Source organism: Tupaia chinensis, unplaced genomic scaffold, assembly GCF_000334495.1.
Source record: "Tupaia chinensis unplaced genomic scaffold, TupChi_1.0 Scaffold143830_1, whole genome shotgun sequence".
Lineage (NCBI taxonomy): Eukaryota > Metazoa > Chordata > Mammalia > Scandentia > Tupaiidae > Tupaia > Tupaia belangeri.
In genome coordinates, this window is record NW_006203680.1 from 41,320 (window position 1) to 48,952 (window position 7,633).

The window sequence follows — 7,633 nt, forward strand, 5'->3', positions numbered from 1 at the left end:
CGCGAGCCGCGGTCGACTACGTGGGAGTCCAGCGACATAGCCATTACGCTAACTGCTGGTTCCCCAGAAATGTTTTTTTACACTACATAAACTAATACTGTGTTTGTGTTCAGATACCTTGCCTTTCAACAGAGGAGACTTTTCTTTAGTTACATCTGAGAAAGTATTGTATCAGCTTAGTTTTTAATTATGAGATGGATTTCTTCTTAAGGCATGTGCTAAATTCTTTGCAAACTCTCAGTTCAAATTGGCACGTGCTAAATTCTTTGCAAACTCTTAGTTCAAATTTACTTCTTTCGTATCACTTGAGAAGGTTTTCTGGTTTTTTTACTCCTATTGAAGTAAGTTCCATTTTACCATTACTTAAAGCTTGCCAATTAAAATTAAAATAATGATGATGAATAAAATGAAATAAAATAATTCTTTTTTTTAAAAAATAAGTAACAAGGTATTCAGTTATGAAAAAGCATCTCATTGCTGCCATTATGGGATTTTTTCTAAGGTCCGTGAAAGCATCCCTCCTTTAGTTATCTTATTAAACTGGAAAAGGTAGTTCTGTGGTGTAAACTAAATCAATAAGACCATTACTTGCTGAAGATAAGGAAATAAACTACTAGAGGACTATTTTAGCTATGAGAATTAATTTTTTTGATAACTTGAATAATTGTACTTAAGATTCAGTGGAATATAGTTTTAATAATCACATCTTTAGTCTTTTATATATCTAGTAGGTGGATTTTTTTGACTTGATAGACATTTATGGAATGGCTCAATTAACAATAGACATAGTTGGGGCTGGCAGGTGGCGTGGTGGTTAATGGCGCTGGACTCCCACATGGCCGACTGTGGTTCAAGTCCCAGACCTGGCTTGCTTTCTCACTTTCCTTCTCTGTCTCTCTCTGGTCAATTTAAAAACTTAATAAATAGATAAAGCTAAATAATTCTTAAAAAAAAAACAAAAACAAACAAACAAACAAAAAAACAATGGACATAGTAAAAGGTATATTGTTTCTTTTTCTATTTTATCAGTCTTCAGTTTGCCATCACTTTGTTTTTTGTAATGTAAGTGTATTTGTATGAATTTAGTGTTTCAGTTTTTTAGTGTTTATGCTTCTCTTTTAGAATGATCACGGACCTGGGGCCAAAAAACAAGATGCACTAGAGGACAGATTACTCACCGGGGGCTTCAAAGCTGGGTTCTGTTTTCCCTCCTTAAACTGACCTTGCAGCCACGGAGAGGTAATTGCTGTTTCCATTTCTTGGTCTTAAAAAATGGAGGTAATATAACCTTCATGGGGTGGAAGATTTGCTGGGTAGTTCTTGGGTATGGGAGATGCAGGACTTCTGTGTTTGAGAACATACAGGTTTTATAGTCAAGAGTCTTGGATTTGAAATCCTGTGTTGCCACTTACTATCTGGATAACACTGGGCAAGTTACTTAACCTGTCAGGCTTCCATTTTGAGAGAATAATACCAGAATCAGAATCTGTTCTTGGGGTACTGAGCATATGTGTGAAACATTAAGAACTATTCTGAGCATGGGCATAGGAAGACCCCAGGAAACGGTGACTTCTTTTTTATAGAAACACTTGGAATGTATAATTTGACTGTTGGCAAATGATCTGAAAAGTCCATGGCCTATGGCAATTTGTAATTTTGATGAGGAGCAGATGGAATCCTGTTCTTGGGGATAGATAAAAATTGTCTTAATTAATTTGAGTTAGCTTAGCTGCTGGCCCATGTTTGTACCAGAGTGTGGCAGTTGTTAACAATTTAACCTATGGTTTCTGCTAGAAAATATAGTGGATGTTATAGGGAAGTTGGAACAGGCCTCTCATAAGTGTTGAGGTTTATTATAATACACTTTGGGATCTTATAAACAAGAAAGTAAGGTTCGGATGTAAAAATGATCTCAGTTTGCCAGAAGCCTTTTTTGTCCCCTAGAAAAATATGAAAATAATTGTGTGTAATGACACATATAGAGAATATAGAGATAGAAATGTTGAGATTAGGTAAGTTTATATGAATGAATCATCTTGAGTGACTATGAAGATTTTTCTTACAATTTGTACTTTGAGCATAAAGGAGGAGGGAGGGAATAAGAATGGAAGGCTCTGCTGTTCTTCAAAACTCTATTTACCAAACGGACAACCTAGTATCTTAATAGATGGCAAGGACAAGGTCTGTGTGGTAGCATTTTGTTGCTCCAGAAATAACTTGTGTTCTACAGGTTCTTTTAGGAGTGTTGACACAGAGTTTATACTAATAAGTTGCTGAGAGGAGTAGCAATACTGATCTGAAAAACTGTTGAAACATAGAGTCTTAGGGGAGTTTCGGAAATGGGATTATAGGATCAATTGTTGATCAGTTGTAAATATTATAGGTAGTTTAATTGTTTGAATCCCTTTTTCTCAAACTGGGATTTGAATACTCTTAGAGTACAAGGTGGTATGATTCCTGGGTATTTGAAGCCATAAGATGGCCCACCTTGGAGCTTCAGTTATGCTTAGTGTCGGGGATGGTGAGTTACATAATTTAATGGTAAGTAATTAAAATGTTATATTAAAGCAAATACAAAATTTTTTGAGCAAAATGCAAATTTTATGACTGAGGTAATACAGGTTTTCAGGAAAAAAATGAGGCATCAGTGCCTGGGAGTGAGAAGTGCTCTGTTTACTACACTGAAAACATTAGAAAAGCGATGCTTTTGAGCTATGGAACAGCTCCACTATCAGCCTCTTTGTGTCTATTTCACCATGAAATATAGAAGTTGTTGATAGATTGTATTAAATGGTGTTTGCTTGCTTTGCTTGCATGTTCCTATACATGCCTGACATCCACAAGACAGATTTGTAGGTAGTTTTATAATTGATGACCACACCAAGTCAGACGTTAGCTATTCTTGGCCTAGCTGCAGTGTCACAGATGGTAGGGTACCACTGCATGATGGTGGAGTCATCTGGAAGACCTAGTTTTGGATCCCAGGTTGACCTAAGTTTGGAGTACCCATGTGCTTATGGTCCTGGCTGGCTGGTAGGCTAAGGAGAGGATCTTGGCATGGCGAGACCTTTCTCTCTGTCTTTTATGAAAGAAAGAAACTTAAGGAGGAAAAGGCAACTGTTCTTAATTGTTCTTGTGAGTTTTATATTTACAAAGTATTAATGTAAGTGGCACTTAGGTTATCTGTATTGATAATGCCAGTTCTTTGAATATAGGTTTTATATTTAGATTTAATTGATTCTAAATACTGAAGTGTGATTTTCTCTGAGATGATGTAAATTGGATCAACCTAGATGTGCTTATGCAGTCTGCTATATTTATCGAAGACTTGTAATATGTGTTCCATACTTTAAATACTTGCCTTTCTACCTTGTACCTAGCACTGCATTAGGAACTGGTATTCCAAGGTGAAAAAGAAAAGGATTCTCCTGAGGGTATGAAGTATAATATGGGGCAAGAGGTCTGTAAATAAGTATTATTGGTGCTCTGGTAAAAGTGTGTTCAGGGCGAAGGGAGGGATGACCAGTTACAGGAGTTGGTGAAAGATGTTGGGAAAGACTTTCTGGAGGTGAAACCCTGATATAGGTGTAACAGAAAATACAAAATAAGCAGGACATTTTATTTCAATCATATTACGGCACCAAGGTCTGACTGTGTACCTGAATAAGCTATATGCCCTTGAGCAAGTCCATTAGGGTTGATCTCTTGCTATGTGTGAGGTGACTTCTTTGGGCATCCCTTTCCTCATTTGTGAAATGAGCTATCTACCTAGTTATAGGTTTATGACTATTAAGTGAAATTTTGTTGCAGGGGGTTAGGGGGTATATATTGAATCATCAGAAAAGTCATGATGTATTTTTCTATGCAAAAATGTGTCATGACTTTTCTGACAATGCAGTATGTGTTTGTAACTGTGATGTCCAACATAGAGGTAAGGCAGTTTTGTTTTAGACTTCTGCAGTAGTTGGTTATTATACAAGGGATCTTCAGAAAGTTTATGACAAAATGGAATTAATGTATCAGTTTATTTTGGTGCAAAAAATTTTTGAAATCCATACATAGTTTTTTTGTTTTAAGAATTTTTCATTTTATTTAATTAATTTACTATTATTATTTTCAAATTTCACCAAAGGAAGAAAGAGAGAAATGGAAAAGTGGGGAAACAAACTGCCAGGTCCAGGACTTGAATCAGGGTCAGTCATGTGGGAGTCCAGCACCTTAACCACCATACCACCTATCAGTGCCTCACCCCCCTCCCCACCTAGTTTTTTCATAGTACATATTTTCCATAAAATTCTTTGAAAACTCATGATATTGGGTTATCAGAAAAGTCATGACAAGTCTAGCATGTGGCATGATGGTTAAGGAGCTGGACTCTCATGGCCAAACATGGTTTGAATCCTAGACCTGGTGACTTGCTTTCCTCACTTTCCCTCTCTCTTTTTCTATTTCTGTGTCTCTCTATGGCATGAGCCCTGTAGCAAAACCAAAAAATAATAATGAGGGATCAGCAGGTGGCATGTTGGTTTACGTGCACTGGACTCCTGCATGACTGACCATGGTTCAAGTCCCGGACCTGGTGACTTACTTTCTCACTTTCCCTCTCTTTGTCTCTGTTTCTCTCTGGTAAAATTAAAGAATTATTCTATTTAATTTTATTTATTCATTTATTTATTTTTTTTTAAGCAGAGAGTGAGAGAGGGAAAGTGAGAAAGCAAGCCGCCAGGTCTGGGACTTAAACCATAGTTAGCAATGTGGGAGTGTCCAGCACCTTAACCACCGTCCCATCTGCTGGTTTCCCTCTCTGGTAAAATTTTTAAAAATATTAATAATGACAAAATTAAATAAAATAATTCCTTTAAAAAAAGACTTTTTAAAAAACTTCTAAAATGATAAATAAAATGAAATAATTTTTTAAAAAGTTATGACAGTGGGGCCAGCAGGTGGCATGGTGGTTAAGGGGCTGGACACTTCCACATCGCTGACCATGGTTCAAGTTCCGGACCTGGTGGTTTGCTTTCTCACTGGGAACCAGCAGTTAATGTAATGGCTATGTTGCTGGACTCCCACGTAGTCAACCACGGTTCGCGTCCTGGACTCGGTGGCTTAAAACTCACGCTGGGCGCGTGCGCGTGCGTGCCCAAGATCCCGAGAGGAGAATGGAGGAGAAGGAATTGCGGCGTGACCATCCCCCCTGAGGGGTGATTTCTTGCTTTCTGTCTCTATGGTCTCTCTCTGTCTGTCTGGCGAGTGCACGCACCCTACAGCAAAAACCTCTCAAATGTTGCAGGGGGTTAGGGGGTATATATTGAATCATCAGAAAAGTCATGATGTATTTTTCTATGCAAAAATGTGTCATGACTTTTCTGACAATGCAGTATGTGTTTGTAACTGTGATGTCCAACATAGAGGTAAGGCAGTTTTGTTTTAGACTTCTGCAGTAGTTGGTTATTATACAAGGGATCTTCAGAAAGTTTATGACAAAATGGAATTAATGTATCAGTTTATTTTGGTGCAAAAAATTTTTGAAATCCATACATAGTTTTTTTGTTTTAAGAATTTTTCATTTTATTTAATTAATTTACTATTATTATTTTCAAATTTCACCAAAGGAAGAAAGAGAGAGAAATGGAAAAGTGGGGAAACAAACTGCCAGGTCCAGGACTTGAATCAGGGTCAGTCATGTGGGAGTCCAGCACCTTAACCACCATACCACCTATCAGTGCCTCACCCCCCTCCCCACCTAGTTTTTTCATAGTACATATTTTCCATAAAATTCTTTGAAAACTCATGATATTGGGTTATCAGAAAAGTCATGACAAGTCTAGCATGTGGCATGATGGTTAAGGAGCTGGACTCTCATGGCCAAACATGGTTTGAATCCTAGACCTGGTGACTTGCTTTCCTCACTTTCCCTCTCTCTTTTTCTATTTCTGTGTCTCTCTATGGCATGAGCCCTGTAGCAAAACCAAAAAATAATAATGAGGGATCAGCAGGTGGCATGTTGGTTTACGTGCACTGGACTCCTGCATGACTGACCATGGTTCAAGTCCCGGACCTGGTGACTTACTTTCTCACTTTCCCTCTCTTTGTCTCTGTTTCTCTCTGGTAAAATTAAAGAATTATTCTATTTAATTTTATTTATTCATTTATTTATTTTTTTTTAAGCAGAGAGTGAGAGAGGGAAAGTGAGAAAGCAAGCCGCCAGGTCTGGGACTTAAACCATAGTTAGCAATGTGGGAGTGTCCAGCACCTTAACCACCGTCCCATCTGCTGGTTTCCCTCTCTGGTAAAATTTTTAAAAATATTAATAATGACAAAATTAAATAAAATAATTCCTTTAAAAAAAGACTTTTTAAAAAACTTCTAAAATGATAAATAAAATGAAATAATTTTTTAAAAAGTTATGACAGTGGGGCCAGCAGGAGGCATGGTGGTTAAGGGGCTGGACACTTCCACATCGCTGACCATGGTTCAAGTTCCGGACCTGGTGGTTTGCTTTCTCACTGGGAACCAGCAGTTAATGTAATGGCTATGTTGCTGGACTCCCACGTAGTCAACCACGGTTCGCGTCCTGGACTCGGTGGCTTAAAACTCACGCTGGGCGCGTGTGCGTGCGTGCCCAAGATCCCGAGAGGAGAATGGAGGAGAAGGAATTGCGGCGTGACCATCCCCCCTGAGGGGTGATTTCTTGCTTTCTGTCTCTATGGTCTCTCTCTGTCTGTCTGGCGAGTGCACGCACCCTACAGCAAAAACCTCTCAAAAAAAAAAAAAGAAGTTATGACATATTTTTCTACGCAAAAATGCATCATGACTTTTCCAGTATTTTCATTAAACTGTACAAATGATGATTGCTGTACAATACAAAAGTTAAAAAAGTAAATTGAAATATTTTGGATGAGAGAAGTAGGTTACCAGAAAATCTCTTAAGCAGTAGAGAAACTGGTAAGTGAACAGGGTGACATCCCATGTTGGCAGTGACATATAACAACCTATTAAAAAGAGGACTGTAGTTTTAATTATGCTTATAGAGAGTAGTATATTAACTATATTAACTAACAAAATACTGTGACAAGATATTTTAAAAGTATAATCCAAAAAAACATTATTATGGAATAAAAATAAAAACTGAAACAGAAACCTGGCACATAGCAGGAGCTCAGTAAGCAATTATTTGAATCCCTGAAGGCCTGGGAAGAATGACTGAAAAAAGCCATCCCCGTGATCTGGTGGTTAAGGGAACTATAATAGATTCCACATAACTGATCACATGGTTTGAATCCTGGCCCTGGAGGCTTGAAATACACACTGGGTGCATGTACACATGTGCCCTAAATTCCAACAGGATGGAGAAATAGATGAGAAGAGATTATGGTGTGGCCATTCCCATTGTGGGGTGCTTTCTCCCTCTTCTTCTGTCTATGAATGCACACACCTTCTAGCAATTAAAAAAAAAAACGATAAAAACTAGTCAGAGCAAAAAACAGTAGTAGGAGAGTAGCTAGATATGGGCTAACTTATTCTTTCTTTTTCTTTCTTTAGTTTTTTTTGTGAGAGGTTTTTAGTATAGGGTACGTGCGCTTGCCAGAAAGAGACAGAGAAAGCAAGAAATCACACCCCCGGGGAGGGGGGG

At 38.0% G+C, this 7,633-nt stretch overlaps 1 protein-coding gene across 1 annotated transcript in view; it reads left to right on the top strand.

The window, feature by feature from the left end:
* The first annotated feature begins 1,126 nt into the window (after positions 1-1,126).
* Positions 1,127-7,633, top strand: part of CTCF (CCCTC-binding factor) — a 68,560-nt gene continuing 62,053 nt past the window's right edge. The window contains exon 1 of the mRNA XM_006165225.3: positions 1,127-1,239. The gene's annotated coding sequence lies outside the window, so the exon portion shown is untranslated. The remainder of the gene's footprint in view (positions 1,240-7,633) is intronic.